At 45.1% G+C, this 18,788-nt stretch overlaps 1 protein-coding gene and 1 long non-coding RNA gene across 3 annotated transcripts in view; one reads left to right on the forward strand and one right to left on the reverse strand.

Annotated features, from left to right (window-relative positions):
• Window positions 1-1,326: 1,326 nt before the first annotated feature.
• The window catches only part of NEK6 (NIMA related kinase 6), a 56,821-nt gene continuing 39,359 nt past the window's right edge, over window positions 1,327-18,788 (forward strand). Inside the window, exon 1 of one of the 2 annotated variants that reach the window (XM_039321462.1) lies at window positions 1,327-1,640. The gene's annotated coding sequence lies outside the window, so the exon portion shown is untranslated. The remainder of the gene's footprint in view (window positions 1,641-18,788) is intronic. The other variant, XM_039321461.1, reaches the window with a different exon arrangement.
• LOC120298111 lies at window positions 15,060-16,303 on the reverse strand. Its single transcript, XR_005553951.1, has 2 exons — window positions 15,964-16,303; window positions 15,060-15,347 (listed from the first exon to the last, which is right to left on the reverse strand). It is a non-coding gene; the product is annotated as an uncharacterized LOC120298111 (long non-coding RNA).

An 18,788-nucleotide genomic window follows, 5' to 3' on the forward strand; every position in this document is an offset into this window, starting at 1 on the left:
GGACCCCATTTGGGGTCGAACAACCATTTCATGTGGGTCGCCAAACAACGCAGTCCGCCATTTCCCCCCCCCTTTTCCTTAGCTGTGCTACTCCCTTTTATTCTATTGGCTTTTGAAAGCCAACAGAATAGACTCTCTTGAATAGAGTCTAATTCTATTGCCTTTCAAAAGCCAATAGGAATTGTCCAGGCTGTCTCTGCCCTGCTGAGCCCGCCAAAAGTCCCAGTCTGCAAACGGTGCTGCACCAGCTGAGTAGTCCTCGACTTACGACCGGTTGAGTAGTCCTCGACTTACGACCGGTTGGGGGTCGCGGCATTAAAAAGGTTGAGAACCACTGGTTTAGATGAAAGATTATTGAGGATTGTTATGATGGACTTAGTTGTATTGAAATAGATCCATTCGAATATAATATGTCATTAGAGGGAAAAGAGAGGAGGTTTTTAATGACTTAATCTGAACTTTATGAGTATGACTTTGTTTTGTGGACAATTGATTGCCCAGCCACCACGTTGTTTCTTAAGCACTTGTTTGTAAAATGAAAAAACCAATAAAACTTGTTTTGTTTTGTTTTTTTTTTTTTTAAAAAGAGGAAGTTGGGAACCAGCGTCCTAAACTTATTTGGAAACTCTTGGGCCCAGCCTGCAGGATTGCAGTCCCAATAATGGGAATAAGAATAAGAATTACTGGCTTTGGGCAAAGCGCAAAACCAAACCAAACCAAACCCAAAACGCTACCACGAATCCATCCAACAACACACACACACACACACACACACAGACAAAGTGTCCGTCTTCAAAGTTTCCGAAATCTTTTCGGAAGTCTCAAAAGGCTACATTTTTGTTGCGGCAGCCAAACAAACACAAACACACACTCCAAAGAGATACTTCTGTTGCTTATCGTTGCCCAAACTTCCTCCGGAGCGCAAAACCTTCCGCCCTTTACGCACCGAGGTTCAGGGGCGCAGCGGGGAGGGGGCGCCTCGCCAGGAGCGGGGGCTCGCCTCGGAGACCCTCCCCCTCCTCCCCCCCCGGCAGGACACCCCCCCCAAGAGCTCCGGGGCTGCTCCTCCCGGACAGGAGGGCCACCCCCCCACCGAGGAGAGCCCCGCGAGACCCCGGCCAGTTTTGGAGAGGGTGGAAAGCACCGTGCCGCAGCCACGGATCGGCTGGAGAGTGGGAAGGAAGGAAGGGGGGGGGGGACGCGCGCGCCCGGCACCAACGGCGCGGGAGCGCGCGCGCACGGCTCCTCCTCCTCCTCCTCCTCCCCCCCCAGCCTGGCGCGGGCGCGCTCGTCCCCGTGGAAAGCTGCAGCGGCGGCCTGCGTGGCAGCTGGGGGGGGGGCCGCCCGGAGAGGCGTCGGGGGCGCGCGTGGCGCGGCCTGCCACCCCGAGGCTCCCTCCCTCCCCCCCCCTCGGCGGGTGCGGGGGCGGGAGCGCGCGGCCGGCGCGACGGACGGAGCAGCAGCAGCAGCAGGAGGAGGAGGAGGCAGCCAGCGCGGGGACGCGCGCGGCAGTGGGGCCAACTCGCGCCCGACTCCCGCTGGAGCGACCCGGCCGGAGCCACAGCCGCCGGAGCGGACGCGCGGGGCCGGGGGCCAGCCGCCCCACCGGCGAAAGAGGCCCGAGGGCGCCCGCTTGGCAGGTAAGCCCGGGACGGGAGACGCGGGGGGGGGGCGCCCGGGTCCGAGGGGGGGGGAAGCACCCGGAGGCGGGCGGGGGCCGGCCACGCCCCCTCCCCGCCATCCACCCCCCCCGGGGGGGAAAGAACACCCCACTTTCCCTTCTTCCAACTCTTGCCCCCCCCCTCCCCAAAGACCCCCGTTGGCGGAGCTCCCGGAGCGAACGTTAACTGCCCCCGCGGGGCTCCGCGCGGCCCTCGGCGCGGGTGGGCGAGCCGCGGGACACCGGCCGGGCTGTTTCCTACCCCCCCCCCCACGAAGCAGCCTCCCCCTCCCCAAATCACGCCTCTCCTGCTTCTGCCCTCTCCACGAAACGCGCGTGGCTCGCTCTCTCTCTCTCTCTCCAGCCTTTGGTTGCCCCGTGGGATTTGCTGCTTTGGTTTGACGGGGGGGGGTCGGCTGGCTGCACCCCCTCCTTCCCCCCCCTAAATCGCTCGGGGGTCCTGGAGAAGGGAGAATGGCCCTGGGGGGGTTTCGTGGGTTTTTTTTTTTTTTTTTTTTTTTTTGGCAAGGCTGCCGTTGGTCCTGCCTGCCCCCCGCTTCCTGAGCCAGGTTCCCCCCCCCCAGCCAGGCCCGATTCAGGTCTCGGCCGAGGAAAGGAGCCCCCCCCCCGACTCAAAATATTTCACCAATTTGCACCTTGGAGTGGAGGATAGGAAGAACAGCGCAGCAGCTGGCTGGCTTGGGGGACCCTGGTTTAGCATAGCCCCCCCCCGCAGCCCATATGGGATATTTTGATGGTGGAGGGGGGTCATCCCTGCCCCCCCTGCAGCCCAGTTCCTCCTGTTCCTCTCCCAGCTTCTCATAGGTAGAGGCGGGGGGGGGTCAGCAAGCAGGAAGGGTGCTCAGGTGAGTGGGCTGCCTCCTCCAAAGCAGGTGGCCTGCTCTCCAGAGCTGAGCCAGGTGAGCCCCCCCTGCTGCATTTGGTTATGGCAATGTTATAATGCTACAGGACCTGCATGTTTTGTGAGCCCCCCCACCCCCGGCCTCACCTGCAGGGCTTTTTTTTTCTCTCTTCTTGTTGGGACAGGTTTCTCTTCATTCCTGTCATCCAAGGTTGGGGTAGGATACCTTTCCTGGGTCTGGATTTATGTACATATGACAGAGCTGTGTTTACACACCTATTTTTTCTGGAGGAGCTTCATGGCGGAAGAAAATCTTCTGATTAGATTGCTATAAACATTGTGTGTCACTCTGTCTGTCTCTGTAATCTCTTATCTCTAGATCTCTGTCTGTTTTCTCTCTATCTAATCTCTCTCTCTCCTTCTGTCTCTCTGTAATCTCGTGTATCTATGTCTTCTATCTAATCTCTCTGTGTGTCTGTATCTATCTATCTATCTATCTATCTATCTATCTATCTATCTATCTATCTATCTATCTATCTATCTATCTATCTCTAATCTCTCTCTATCTAATCTCTTATCTCCAGATCTCTGTCTGTCTTCTCTCTATCTAATCTCTCTCTCTCCTTCTGTCTCTCTGTAATCTCTTGTATCTGTGTCTTCTATCTAATCTCTGTGTGTCTCTATCTATCTATCTATCTATCTATCTATCTATCTATCTATCTATCTATCTATCTCTAATCTCTCTCTATCTAATCTCTTATCTCCAGATCTCTGTCTGTCTTCTCTCTATCTAATCTCTCTCTCTCCTTCTGTCTCTCTGTAATCTCTTGTATCTGTGTCTTCTATCTAATCTCTCTGTGTGTCTCTATCTATCTATCTATCTATCTATCTATCTATCTATCTATCTATCTATCTATCTCTAATCTCTCTCTATCTAATCTCTTATCTCCAGATCTCTGTCTGTCTTCTCTATCTAATCTTTTCTATCTGTGTCTTCTATCTAATCTCTCTCTGTCTATCTATCTATCTATCTATCTATCTATCTATCTATCTATCTATCTCTGTCTATATCTGTCTTCTATCTAATCTCTCTAATCTCTTGTATCTGTGTCTTCTATCTAATCTCTGTGTCTATCTAATCTATCATCGTTCTAATATCTTATATCTTTCTGTCTTTGATCTAATTATATATCTATCTATCTTATCTATCTATTTATGTCTGTCTATATCTGTCTTCTATCTAATCTCTCTGTGTCTATCTAATCTATCTATCATCGTTCTAATAATTTATATCTTTCTCTCTTATCTATGTATCTAATCTATCATCCATCGAATCTCTTGCATCTATCTGTCTGTCTTCTGTCTCTCTAATCTCTATCTTATCTCCCTCCCTCTGTTTGTGTGTGTCTCTCTCTGTCTTATCTATCATGTCCTGACTGTCCACACAGGCCTTTGCTGACTAGCACTATTTCTCTGGAACTTGCTGAAACCTCATACTTCCTAACAATAAACTTCAGCTTAATGTGAGGTTTTAGGAATGTGGTTACTCTTAACCACCCTTCTGGAATTTTTATGCCAACCTCCCTGTGTGGATTGCGCCAGCAGTATGATCATTTTAAACCAGAAATGATAGGTGGAAGTAAGCAAATGGGCCTCCATAGAGGAGTAGGCAATTCACTCTGGAGTTTACATAAAATCATTTAAATGCAATAAGAGCCACCTCTGTGCACCAGGAGTTCTTTCCCAGTGAGGGAGGTTAAAATAGGCTTGCAGGAACCCATCTTCATAATAATTATTTTCACTTCGGATAACAGCAGGAATACTGTATTTATTCTCCTTCTGTATGCTCTTTAAATAGATAAATATCTATTGCACGTACCTTTATGGTTTATCTCCACATAGTATAAACCTTACTCAGGGTGATTCCTTTTTAATCCTAGGCTAAAATGGAAATGACATGTTATCATTTAAGAGATAATTTTGCAAATCTGAAGATAGCTGGCTGTAGTGGTGGGCCATTGGATACTGTACCGCCATCTCCAGCAAGTTTATTTATTTATGTTCTTCTGTAGAATAGAATAGAATTATAGAATTGGAATAGAATTATAGAATTAGAATAGAGTTATAGAATGAATAGAATAGAATAGAATTATAGGATTATAGAAAGAATAGAATAGAATTATAGAATAGGATAGAATAGAATAGAATTGTAGAAACAATAGAATAGAATAAAACAATAGAATAGAATACAACAATGGAATAGAATTATAGAATTAGAATAGAATTATAGAAAGAATAGAATAGAATAGAATAGAATAGAATAGAATAGAATAGAATAGAATAGAATAGAGCTGGAAGGGACCTTGGAGGTCTTCTAGTCCAACCCCCTGCTCAGGCAGGAAACCCTATCCCATTTCAGACAAATGACTGTCCAATCTCTTCTTAAAAACCTCCAGTGATGAAGCACCCACAACTTCTGGTTGCAAGCTGTTCCACTGGTTAATTGTTCTCCCTGTCAGGAAATTTCTCCTTATTTCTAGTTTGTTTCTCTCCTTGATGAGTTTCCATCCGTTGCTTCTTGTCCTGCCTTCAGGTGCTTTGGAGAATAGCTTGACCCCCTCTTCTTTGGGGCAGCCCCTCAAATGTTGGAAGACTGTTTATCATGTCCTTCTTTCCATTAAATCAGACATACCCAATTCCAGCAACCCTTCTTCGTATGTTTTAGCGTCCAGTTTCTAGGAATTAAATGCTGACAGAGTCAGACCTCAGAGCTTTGCTTCCAAAAATTTCTCATTCTGGAAAAGGCCCTGAATCCTCTTAAGCATCTTTGCTGTGTCCTAGGCAGGTCGAATTCTGCTCTGCAAAAATAGACAAGAAATCTTAAGAACCGAGAAAGGCATTGATGGATGTTGTAAAGGGGTGCTTTCCAAGTAAACTTCCCCAAACTGAGTAGAAGTATTTTTTCCTCTCCCCGCCCCCTCCTTTGGGTAACCACACGGGCATCCATAACCCAATCGCAACAGGAAGTTTCTGATAAGTGATTTTGACAAACGAAGCGAAACATTTAGGGAAATACAGGCAGCGTGTCTCAATTTCGCCATTTCTCTTGCGAAGCGGGACGTTGGTTTTGCCCCGTTTTACGACCTTGTTGTTAAGTGAATCACCACGGTTGATAAGTTAAGGAACGCGGCTGCTAAGTGGATCTGGCTTCCCCCGCTGAGGTGGCAAAACGGCGATCACGTGACTGTGGGACACAGCGGCCATCATAAATACGAGCCAGTTGGCCCAGCGTCTGAATTTCAATCACGTGACCACGGGGAAGGCCGCAATGGTCGTAAGTGTGAAAAAGGGTCCTAAGTCGTTTTTTTCCCAGCGGCGTTGCAACTTGGAACGGTCACTAAATGAACTTCTGCAAGTGGTGCAGATAGGTCTTCACTTACATCCATTGGTTTAGTGCAGGGGTAGGCAACCTTGGCTCTTTTATGACTCGTGGACTTCAACTCCCAGAATTCCTCAGCCAGCGTGGGGGAACTATGGCCCCCTCATGATTCGTGGACTTCAACTCCCAGAATTCCTGAGCCAGCACGGGGGAACTATGGCCCCTTCATGACTTGTGGACTTCAACTCCCAGAATTCCTGAGCCAGCATGGGGGAACTATGGCCTCTTCATGACTGGTGGACTTCAACTCCCAGAATTCCTGAGCCAGCATGGGGGAACTATGGCCCCCTCATGATTCATGGACTTCAACTCCCAGAATTCCTGAGCCAGCATTGGGGAACTATGGCCCCTTTGTGACTTGTGGACTTCAACTCCCAGAATTCCTCAGCCAGGCATGCTGGCTGAGAAATTCTGGGAGTTGAAGTCCACAAGTCATGAAGGGGGCCAAGTTTGAAGACCCCTGCTGTAAATAGTTACGGTATTCAGCCTGGACTTTCCGATCAACGTGTTCATTATTAAACTTTTGAGAGAGATTAGCTGAAAACAGAATGAGGCAAGAAAAAAAGGCCAGCTAACTCGGAGGTGACTTCGGCCAGATCCACTTTAAAAAAATAAAGTATGTGTATGTGTATATATATAGGTTTTTGGTTATTCGGGTTTTCTCCCGCGTAAAATTGGAAGTGTCTTGGCGACGTTTCGACGAAGTCCCATTCGTCATCTTCATGCTGGTGTTTTCGGCTTCGTGCTTCTAGGAGCAAATATATAATATATATATATATATATATTACAAATTGAGTCAGATCCAACAGAAGGATTCTGGGCATTTTGAGCTAAGCATTCTCTCCTCCAGATTCCAAAATACACAAGTGGAAAACCGGATTTTGAATTAGTTTGGCTCATGGATTCGAATTGCTGAAGGGTGAGGGCCATAAAAGGAAACTTTGATGGTTTTGACCCCTAAACTGGGCGCCAGAAACCTCGGTTTAGTGATGGCTAATTATTTATTCCCCTTCCAACAGGTTTTGAGCTACCTTGCAGCTTAATGGATTAGCCCAGGCCAAGCCGGGCTGTGTCTGGGAGAAGCTGTCAATATTTTTTTTTATCCCTCTAATGCTCTTTGTCAGGACACGGAAAGCCATGGATCTCATTGTCCTGAATTCTTTGATTAACGGCTGAAGGAAAGAGATTGCTCTCAACAAGAAGGCGATTTTTTTCATTGCTGTTTGTGGTCGGAGCTGTTGCAAGATTCGATAAGATAACTTTTATTTTCTCCTGTGGGCGCAATGGCACGCATTAAAAATGGAAGTTTAGCTGCTTCCTCTCGAAGTGTACACATACATAACACACATTTAAAACATACTGCCTTCAAACTTGGCCCTTTTGTGACTTGTGGACTTCAGCTCCCAGAATTCCTCAGCCAGGCTGAGGAATTCTGGGAGTCGAAGTCCACAAGTCATAAAAGGGCCAAGTTTGAAGACCCCTGGTATAAACATACGTATAGACCTACACCCTTACATATAAGTAACATATAAAAAGACCAGAGCGTGCTTGAAATTTCGCTAACCTTTGCTCACCAACTCGTGTGGTTTTGTATCAGTGCATTACTTTTATTTTTATTTTTATTTTGATGGAATTGGTGCCTCTTTTTCCATTTACGAATGACCTCAAAATGGAAGAAGTAGAGCTTTTAGATCTTCCGGCGTGTTTTCGATCCCTCTGTCTTAATTTTCCAGCTAAGGGGAATCTAGGGACCCTGTAGCATGTCTGTGCCTGGCTGTCATGTCTTTGGTTGTGATCCCTGGGAGTCAGTCCCTCTTGCTCTCCTTAGCTGCCCCATGGATAGGATTAGGGTCGGATTTGGGTGTGGGTACAAGGAGAGGAAAACAGCCTGTCCTGGATTTGACTGAAGTGCATTGATGATGTTACCTAGTTTGGTAATGAAACGTCTGCAAGAAAACAACCATATTCAGAGAGCACCAATCCTTCTTGTTTTCTTCCTCCTGCTCCTCCTCCTCCTCCTCCTCCTCCTCCCCTCTGCAAACCTCACTCCCTTCTAGCACTGATGATGTTACTTAGTTGGGTAAGGAAACATCTACAAGAAACAACCAAACTCGGAGAGCATTAAGGACCCTTCATTTCAACCCTGAGCTAAGAATGTTCTCTTCCTTGCACTTATTATTCTCCTTGCACTTCTAGACGTGTGTGGAAGCACTAAGGAAGCCCCCTTATCTTCAGCTCCAAGGCCTGGACTGTTTGTTCAGTCTTCTTTCAGAAAGCCCAGCTGTGTTTAGTTGGGCCTGTGTTGAAACCTCTAGTTCCAGTCCAGTTGGAAGAATCACCTTTGGGGTGTGTGTGCAGAGTTGCGCAAGGCCAGAGGTTTCATCTCCTTCATCTTCCAGGGTGAAAAGCCACCCAGGCATCTGTGTGCCTCTTCCTGGAAAGCAGCGATCCAACCGGCCACGGTTGTTCGGAACGCACACAGGCTCAAAACACAAAGGATCCTCTCTTTGTGAATGTTTTTAGTTTCCAGTCTTCCCATCAGCCGTAGAAGGAGCCTCTCCTGAGTATTGGTGGGGAGCCCAGGGATAAGCGTGCAAGCCCTGTGTTGTAATTACTTGTTGTGAAAAGAACCTCTGGAGATAACAGTTCACTTCATATTTACTTCTCAGCCTTCCCCATAGCAGCGGGAGAAGCGAAGCGTGCATGTAAAATTTTGCGCTTTCTTGCAGGCCACACACACACACAAAAAAAAAATGTTTCCCAGATTCTGTGGGCTAAGCCATTTGATCGGGCAGATTCCTGCCAGTGAAATATATATATATATATTTGTTTTCTGAGGTTTTCGCGGGTATTTGTATATAGGTCTTTGGTTGTTCGGGTTTTCTCCCGCGTAAAATTGAAGATGACGAATGTGACTTCGTCGAAACGTTGCCAAGACACTTCCAATTTTACGCGGGAGAAAACCCGAACAACCAAAGACCTATATATATAAAAAAAAAATATATATATATATATATATATATAATGTTTTCTGAGGTTTTCGCGGGTATTTGTATGTAGGTCTTTGGTTGTTCGGGTTTTCTCCCACGTAAAATTGGAAGTGGGAGAAAACACTTCCAATTTTACGTGGGAGAAAACCCGAACAACCAAAGACCTACATATATATATATATATATATATATATATATATATATATATATATATATATATATACACACACACACACACACACACACACACACACACACACACACACACACGGGGTGGTGGTGGATAGCACAGAAGAGAGAAGTACTGTTTTAACAAGAACACACACACACCCTTGCAAAATGGCAAGACTTTATTATTTCTCACACACCCCTTTTTCATGACGAAGAGTGGCTTTGATTTTGTACACAATCAGTTCATTTCTGGAAGATATTTCTCCTCCAGGTCCATTTTTTTTTTTTTTGTTTCCTCTTGGAAAATAACCTTTTTCAGCCTTCTAAACTGACAATGAAACATTAACACGTGACACAACACGAGACATAACAACTATTCTGGAATCGAGAGACTTTGGGTCTCTTTCTAGCTTCTACTTTAAAGCATCCATTTCTCAACTGCGGCTAACTCTGCTAAACGGGGCATTTGCGGGTACCTCGTGATTTAAAATCCTCGTGATTTAAAAACCCCTCCAGTTAGATTTTTCTCAAGCCATTTTATTTAAATGAACCTACTAATTTCCTGTTCCTGCTTATTATAATAGAATAACAGAGTTGGAAGGGACCTTGGAGGTCATCTAGTCCAACCCCCTGCTCAGGCAGGAAACCCTGTACCATTTCGGACAAATGGCTGTCCAGTCTCTTCTTAAAAACTTCCAGCGTTGGAGCATTCACATCTTCTGGAGGCAGGTTGTTCCACTGGTGAATTGTTCTCACTGTTAGGAAATTTCTTCTAAGTTCCAGGTTGCTTCTCTCCTTGGTTAGTTTCCATCCGCTGCTTCTTGTCCTGCCTTCAGGCGCTTTGGAGAATAGCTTGACTGCTTCTTCTTTGGGGCAGCCCCATAGATATTGGAACACCGCTATCATGTCCCCCCTGGTCCTTCTCTTCATTAAACTAGACATACCCAATTCCAGCAACTGTTCTTTATATGTTTTAGCCTCCAGTCCCCTGATCCTCTTTGTTGCTCTTCTCTGCACTCTTTCCAGAGTCTCAAATCTGAATAATGGCTAGCTCTTTCTTTCGTCCTAATTGTCGATCTTCAGAGCTGATCTAAAATCCGTTTTATTGAAATGGGGGGGACGTCTAGGCAGCTCAGCCTGTTGATGCTGTGAGGAAACCCAGATGGTCGAATCCTGCTTCTTATTTTGATAGGAAACTCCCAGAAAGTGTATACCGAAGGGGGCTTTGAACTTCAAAACTCCCTTTGACCAGTGCAGGAAAAGGAAAGAAATGGTTCTTTTTTTCAGGACTTTCTAGGTTTTTTTTGGAAGACATTTCTCATCCAAGAAGCTTCTTTACCTCTGACTGGAGAGTGGGGTAATTTAACAACGTGGAAGGAGGGGCTTCCTTCTCTGAATCCTAAAAGATCTGCTGGTGTGGTTCTGTGTGGCATAGGAAAGGATCAGCGGATAAGATGTGACCTCTTTTTTTTAACCTCATATTCCTTTTTTTATTCGTTTATCGAAATATAAAGTACTGAAATGCAAAAACTAATGGGAAAAGAGGGGAGGAAAGGGGGAAGGGGAAAAAGTGTAAGGTAAAGGAGAGAAGGAAAAAAAAAAGCATTTGCTTTCCGACTCCTTTTGGCGCCGTAGCATAAGGTAACAATGTCCAAGCTCAGTTTTTTTTTTTTTACTTTTACATTATAATATATGCTGGCCATTTCTGTAACAACAGACCTACTTCATCAGTAAAAACCCAAGTTTTTTTTTTTTTTCCTGCCTTAGGCACAAAGTCCAAGAGCGGTTTCCAAGTAGAAACAAAATGAATTGTATTCTTTTCTTTAATCCTGGCTGTCGATTTAGCCGTCTCTGCTAACTCCATTGGCGTTTGCAGCCATTTGTGCATTGTGGGATTCCAGATAGGATGTGAACTCTTGGGCCCAGCCTGGGGGAGGGGGCTGGGGGGTCAGGTAAAAGCCCCACCCACCACAAGGGCTGCAGAGGGTCCGTTTCCCAGAAGGCTGTGCTGCTGACTAGTCTCTTAATTATTTTTAATTATTTTTCATCTCTTGGTTTGTTTCATGAGAAATGTCGGTCAGCTGCTGGAACAGCCAGCCCTTGTGCAGTTCCAGGAAATAAGTTGGTTGAATTGCTCAGGCCATTGTGCATCCAAAGCCTTTTCCTGGGATGTGCGGAAGACAGGAACAAACGGAGGCACTTCTGCTTGTCGGGGCTTGTCTCTGAGTCAGAAGCCTCCCGCTGGCTCCAGTGAGTGGGCGGGGGATTGCTCAAGTTGTGAATTTCCCCGCAGCCGTTGCTGCCCGGATTTGTATCAAAGAGGGACTCTGAGCACGCCAAGAGTACCTGCTTGCCAAGTGGAAGGAGCATTTAAAAAGAAAGGCAGGTGTTACAGGAAAGAAAAGAAAGAGAGAGAGAGAGAGAAGAAAGAAAGAGAAAGAGAGAAAGGAAAAAGAAAGAGAAAGAAAGAAAGAAGAAGGTAGGAAGGAAGGAAAAGAAAAAGAAAGAAAGAAGGAAGGAAGGAAGGAAGGAAGGAGAGGAGAAAGGGGAAGGAAGGGAGGAGGGAAGAAGGAAGAAGTTGGGAATTAGAGGAAGAAAGAAAAAGAGAAGGAAGAGAGAAAGAAAAAGAGAAAGAAAGAAAAAGGAAGGAAGGAAAAGAAAGAAAAGAGAAAGAAAGAAAAAAAGGAAGGAAGGAGAGGAGAAAGAGGGAGGGAGGAAGGAAGGAAGAAGTTGGGAATTAGAGGAAGGAAGGGAAGGAAAGGAAGAAGGAGGAAAGCATTTAAGAGAAGAGTCTGTAAAGTGGAGAAGAAACAGGAGGACAACATTTTAAACTGTTAGCGCTCTCTCTCTCTCTCTCTCTCTCTCTCTCTATATATATATATATATATATATATTTGTTTTCTGAGGTTTTCGCGGGTGTTTGTATGTAGGTCTTTGGTTGTTCGGGTTTTCTCCCGCGTAAAATTGGAAGTGTCTTGGCGACATTTCGAAGAAGTCCCATTCGTCATCTTCAGGCTGGTGCTTTCAGCTTCGTGCTTCGAGGAGCAAATTGCTTTTATCGTTTGTATCTGTTAAGCCACCGGGAGTCGCTCAAGATAGTGAGATGGGCGGGGTCTAAACTTGATAAACACATTAAATCATTAAATAAAAATCCTCGCCCCCCCTCCCCCTCCGAAGTGCCCAGGGCGGTCTTTATAATGAATTAGGCTTTGGAGAAAAAAAAAATGCAGCGGATGGATATGTAAAAACATATTTGATGTTTGAATTCAGTTCAAACGGTGTCGTAGCTCCCACCCCCCCAGCCGCTGATCTATTATTTTTTCCCTCGCTCAGCAATCTGCTTTAATATCTTCTTTCCTTTGCAACTGATATTAAAACAGACTGCTGAACAGTGTGTGTGGGGGGGATCTTTTTCTTGGAATTGGGCTGGGGCCTGGGATCCCCCACGCAGATTTATCTAGCTCTCTTTCTCCTCCAGATGTTTGCGGCCCACCCAGTGCAAAGATAGGACAGCAGTGCAGGAATCACTGAACCAGACCCCTAAATTTATAGCAAAAGCTTCTTACTTATTGGCTGGCTTTATGAGAGTGAAAGTTGACTCAGCCTCCCATCCTTCCGAGGTTGGTAAAATGAGGGCAATATGCTGACTCTGTAAACTGCTTAGAGAGGGCTGTAAAGCACTGTGAAGCGGTGTATAAGTCTAAGGGCTATTGCTTCTTGCCTGCCTGCCTGCCCATCTATCTATTTCTCTAGTCTGCCTATTTCAATCTGTCTGTCTGTCTGTCTGTCTATCTATCTATCTATCTATCTATCTATCTATCTATCTATCTATCTATCTATCTATCTATTTCTCTAGTCTGCCTATTTCAATCTATCTATCTATCTATCTATCATTTCTCTACTTGTCTGCCTATTTCAGTCTATATCTATCTATCTATCTATCTATCTATCTATCTATCTATCTATCTATCTATCTATCTATCTATCTAATCCTCGTCTGCCTATTTCAGTCTGTCTGTCTGTCTATCTATCTATCTATCTATCTATCTATCTATCTATCTATCTATCTATCTATTTCTCTAGTCTGCCTATTTCAATCTATCTATCTATCTATCTATCTATCTATCTATCTATCTGTCTATCTATCATTTCTCTACTTGTCTGCCTATTTCAGTCTATATCTATCTATCTATCTATCTATCTATCTATCTATCTATCTATCTATCTATCTAATTCTCGTCTGCCTATTTCAGTCTGTCTGTCTGTCTATCTACTCTACTTGTCTGTCTGTCTATCTATCTATCTATCTACCTACCTACCTACCTACCTACCTACCTACCTACCTACCTACCTACCTACCTACCTACCTACCTATCTATCTGCCATGGTAGCTCAGTGGTTAGAATGCAGTATTGCAGTCTAACTCTGCCAACTCCCAGGAATTTGATCCTGACCAGCTCAAGGTTGACTCAGCCTCCCATCCTTCCGAGGTCAGTAAAATAAGGACCCTGATCACTGGGGGGGGGGGGGAAGAGGCTGACTCTGTAAACCGCTTAGAGAGGGCTGTAAAGCGCTGTGAAGCGGCATATAAGTCTGAGTGCTGGTGCTATTGCCCAACGTTCTTGTCAATGCTTTAAGCTCGGGCTGTTCCTATGCACAAAAATCATACATTACAGTACAGAAAACTGCCTTTAATTTTCATCCCCCGGTGCAGATTCATTCAAGATTCAGTTTCTTAGAAAAAAAAAACCTCTCTCTTCCTTCTCTACCATTGTGGTCTGCCGTGTCCTTGACCAGTTTCCTGCTTCCGGTGGTGGGGTGGTTTTTTTTTTCTTCATTGTCCTTTTTTAAAAAAAAAAAAAATTCTGTGCTCCTACAGAATCTCTTTAGAAAAAAAAAATATAACCAGTTGCTTGTCCTTTGCTGAACTTCTATTTATTTTGCTACGGCTGGCAGTTTTAAGTCCAGAAAACATGGGCGAAGAGGAGCGGGAGGAATGCTTCTGCTTTTCAACAAGGCAAGCTTTGAGGCTGGTTGCGGGGAAATGAGAGATGGGTGGGTGGGTGGGGATGGCCGGGCCTTGCAGCCCCTCGTTTGCCCGCAGGGATGAGCCAGGTGTTCGGGTCTTCCCGTCCTTCGAGGATGCTTCCTCTTCTACCTGTGCTCGGCCACTTGGAATCTGCAGCTGGAATGGGTTGGGGCAATCACCCACCCCTGTGGCATGAGAGCAGTCTTAAGGTTGGCACCAATGGGCAGATTATCTCTGGGTACCCCCTCAAGAACTGAATGGCCTTCCTTCCTTCCTTTCTTCCTTCCCTTTCTTTCTTTCTTTCTTTCTTTCTTTCTTTCTTTCTCTTCCTTCCTTTCCTTGCTCTTTCTTCCCTTCTCCCTCCCTCTCTCCCTTCCTTCCTTCTCTTCCACCTCCCTCCCTTCCCTCTTTCTTTCTTTCTTTCTTTCTTTCTTTCTTTCTTTCTTTCTTTCTTTCTTTTCCTTCTCTTTTTCTTTTTTCCCTTCTCCCTCCCTCTCTCCCTTCCTTCTCTTCCACCTCCCTTCTCTCTTTTCTTTCTTTCTTTCTTTCTTTCTTTCTTTCTTTCTTTCTTTCTTTCTTTCTTTCTTTCTGTCTTTCTCCATTCTTTTTTCTTTCTCTTTCTGTCTCTTTTTTCCCTTCTCCCTCCCTTCCTTCTCTTCCACCTTCCCTCCCTCTTTCTTTCTTTCTTTCTTTCTTTCTTTCTTTCTTTCTTTCTTTCTTTCTTTCTTTTTCTTTTTCCCTCCCTCCGTTCTTTCTCTCTCTCTCTCTCTTCCCTTCTCCCTCCCCCCTTCCTTCTCTTCCACCTTCCCTCCCTCCCTCTATCTTTCTTTCTTTTTCCCTCCCTCCTTTCTCTCTCTTTTCTTCCATTCTCCCTCCCCCCTTCCTTCTCTTCCACCTTGCTTCCTTCCCTCTTTCTTTTTTTCTTTCTCTTTCTTTCTTTTTCTTTCTTTCTCCTTCCATCCTTCTTTCCATCTTTCCTTTCTTCCTTAACCACCCATCACCCTTTAACTTTTGAGGCATCGCTAGGACCAGCAATCTCCTGGCAGAAGCTGGAGAGGCTCGCCCTAAAACCCAGAAGTTTTTTCTTTTTTCATATGGTCTTCCCCTGGGCTCATTCAAAATAGACAAACAAGAAAATCCATCTTTTCCTTTATTTGGCAGCCCATGTTTTCAAAGTCTTGGAAGAAAAGAAGGATCTGTCGGGACAAGATGCGGAAAAAAACGGGTTCAGGAGGACTTTTCACAATCACATTTCCCTAGAAAGCAAAGATAGGGGTGGAAAAAAAATAAATCCAGCCGAGATGGTTGGGATTGCTTTCTTCCCATCTCTTTACCGACTGCATTTAATCAGTCTGGAAAATCTTAAGCGGTGATTTCAGCTCTTGAAAAGATGAAGAGTGGTGTGTCTTTCAGCACAAGCTGAATATGCTAAAGGCATTCTTGCCCCCTAAATGTTCTGCGTTACCACAATAATTCTAGCGGCGAAAGAGCTTCTTGGAAGGATAGCAAGGATCTCTTCATCTTTATGATATTTATAGAATAAATTTTTAACTGGTTGCAAACCATGCAAACCACGAATGTTAGGCTAAAACCACCTACCAAGGACCTTGATTCAGCATGCAAACCACAAATGTTAGGCTAAAACCACCTACCAAGGACCTTGATTCAGCATGCAAACCACGAATGTTAGGCTAAAACCACCTGCCAAGGACCTTGATTCAGCATGCAAACCACGAATGTTAGGCTAAGACCACCTACCAAGGACCTTGATTCAGCGTGCAAACCACGAATGTTAGGCTAGAAACCACCTACCAAGGCGAGTCGTGCCATTTGCCCAGGACGGCGGTAGTGAGTTTTAATGGGGAAAAAAAGTCTTAAAGCAGCAAAATTATGGGCAGGCGAATAAGGATTTGCTGCTCAGATGCATTTCTGCCATTATCGGAGAACGCCGGAGTCCAGTCTTCAGGGTGTTCCTCTGTCTTGCCTGGGCTTCGTATCCAGCTAAGATGAATCGCTCTGCCGGCAAACATGGCTTTCGGCCGTCGCTGAAGCTCTTCAAGGATCTAATAAGTTCCCTCAGGATTTGGCACTGTAGTTACTTTTCTTCCTCTTCTGTGGAAAACAGATTCTTTCTCACTAAGCAACTTCTCTAATATTCTGCGGTACGGCAGACCACAGAGACCGTTGTGTTGGTTAATAGAAGTACATTTATAACTCAAAGGAAGCCTTGTTCCTTCAGCTCCAGCGGTGGTGTAAACAGCCTCTGAGGAAGGAGACGCCATGAATTTGTGTTTCCACATATGTTTAGGATAGGATAGGATAGAATAGAATAGAATAGAAAAAAGAATAGAATGTAGAAGAATAGAATAGAATAGAGTAGAGTAGAAAAAAGAATAGAATGTAGAAGAATAGAATAGAATAGAATAGAATAGAATATGGAATAGAATAGAATAGAATATGGAATAGAATAGAATAGAATAGGATATGGAATAGAATAGAATAGAATAGAATAGAATAGAATAGAATAGAATAGAATAGAATAGAATAGAAAAAAGAATAGAATGTAGAAGAATAGAATAGAATAGAATAGGGAATAGAACAGAACAGGGAAGAGAATAGAATAGAATAGAATAATAAGAATGGAATGGAATAGAATAGAATAGAATAGAATATGGAATGGAATAGAATAGGGAATAGAACAGAACAGAGAAGAGAAGAGAAAAAAGAAGAGAAGAGAAGAGAATATGTAATAGAATAGAATAGAATAGAACAGTGATGGCGAACCTTTTAGAGACCAAGTGCCCCAAAACCGCCCCCCCCCATCCCTGTTGTTGCTCCACTGTGCCTGCTGGGCCACTTACCACCTCAACGACCCGCCACAGATCACCCAGGCAGCCCAGCAGCACCATGGCGGCCACGTCCTCTGCCCGTGCCCTGCAGCATCATCTGTGTGTGACGGGGCGCAAGGGCAGAGACTTGTCCCCGCTGCCCAGCTACCATGTCCTTGGCTGCGCTGCTTTGCGTGGGCCGTGCCTGGGGGCGACTACGGGGGACTGCTGGTGAGGAGGGGGCCGTGGGAGGAGGCAAGGCTGGGGCAACGGTGCGTGTGCCCACAGAGAGGGCTCCGAGTGCCGCCTCTGGCACGTGTGCCATAGGTTCGCCACCATTAGAATAGAAATATAGAATAGAAGAATAGAATAGAAATAGAGAATAGAAATAGAGAATGGAATGGAATGGAATAGAATAACAAGAGTTGGAAGGGACCTTGGAGGTCTTCTAGTCCAGCCCCATGCTCAAGCAGGAGACCCTATACCATTTCAGACAAATGGCTGTCCAGTCTCTTCTTAAAAACCTCCAGTGATGGAGCACAACTTCTGGAGGGAAGTCCTTCCACTGATTAATTGTCCTCCCTGATAGGAAGTTTCTCCTTAGTTCCAGGTTGCTTCTCTCTTTGGTCAGTTTCCAACCATTGTTTCTCATCCTTCCCTTTCTCATCCATCCTTCTTGGTGGCAGCCCCTCAAATACTAGAACACTGCTATCATGTCTCCCCTATTTCTTCTTTCTTTAGACCAGCCAAACCCAAGTCCCGCAGCCGTTCTTCGTATGTTTTAGTCTCCAGGCCTTGGATCATCTTAGTTGCTCTTCTCGACACTTTTTTCAGAGACTCAACATCTTTGGTTTGAGAGTTCAGCAGAAGTGTCACTGTTTGTGTTTCCAGTTGTGTTTCCAACTGCTTCCTAAAATCTTATTCCAACCTCTGAAGGCCTTTCAAGGTTAAAGGTGGTGGGCCCCAACCTTCATTCATCACGAACAAAGACTTGAAACTCAACTTGTAGAGACAAGCCACTGTTTCTTCAAGCTCCTGGAGGGTTAAAAGAAATGCATCAAAGTCTCTTTGATGCTTAACATGGGTTTACTTTACGGGGAGAAAGGATTTTCAAATGTCCAGAGATGAGATTTGGCACATGCCAAATGAGATTAGGGAATATTTTTGCTTTTGGACAAGGAGCTTATCTTCTTATTTTCATATTTCGAGGATATGAGACATTGTGTACGGTCTCCGAATCTGGGTAGAATCTCCCGGTTCATTATTTTTTCTGTTTGGGCACCATGCAAATACTTCAGCGGGGAATCAAAATACATTTTGAAGGGTTCCTGTCAACTTAATCTTCTGGAGGAATTTATGGAGGCTGATTGGGGCCGTCTCACGGACAGACATAGATAAGAGTGATATGAATAGAATACGGGAATCGTAAACAGTGCAACATATACGATCAGACACGGGCGGTAACGATGCGTAAAGTTTGCATTTTTAGGTGTGGTTTGTTTGAAAGTACCGTTGTGCGAGCTCTCTGTAATTATAGATAGAATCAGAATCAGAACACAGGTGGAAGGAACCCTGGAGGTCTTCCAGTCCAGCCCCCTGCTCAAGCAGGAGAACCAGTTTAGACAAGTGACTGTCCAGTCTCTTCTTAAAAGCCTCCAGTGATGGACTGCCCCTGATTTCTGGTGGCAAGCTGTTCCACTGGTTGATTGTCCTCACTGTCAGGAAGTTTCTCCTTAATTCCAGGTTGCTTCTCTCTTTGATTAGTTGCCATCCATTGTTTCTTGTCCTGCCTTCTGGTGCTTTGGACAA

Source organism: Crotalus tigris, unplaced genomic scaffold, assembly GCF_016545835.1.
Source record: "Crotalus tigris isolate CLP2741 ecotype Arizona unplaced genomic scaffold, ASM1654583v1 scf7180000023746.1698619, whole genome shotgun sequence".
Lineage (NCBI taxonomy): Eukaryota > Metazoa > Chordata > Lepidosauria > Squamata > Viperidae > Crotalus > Crotalus tigris.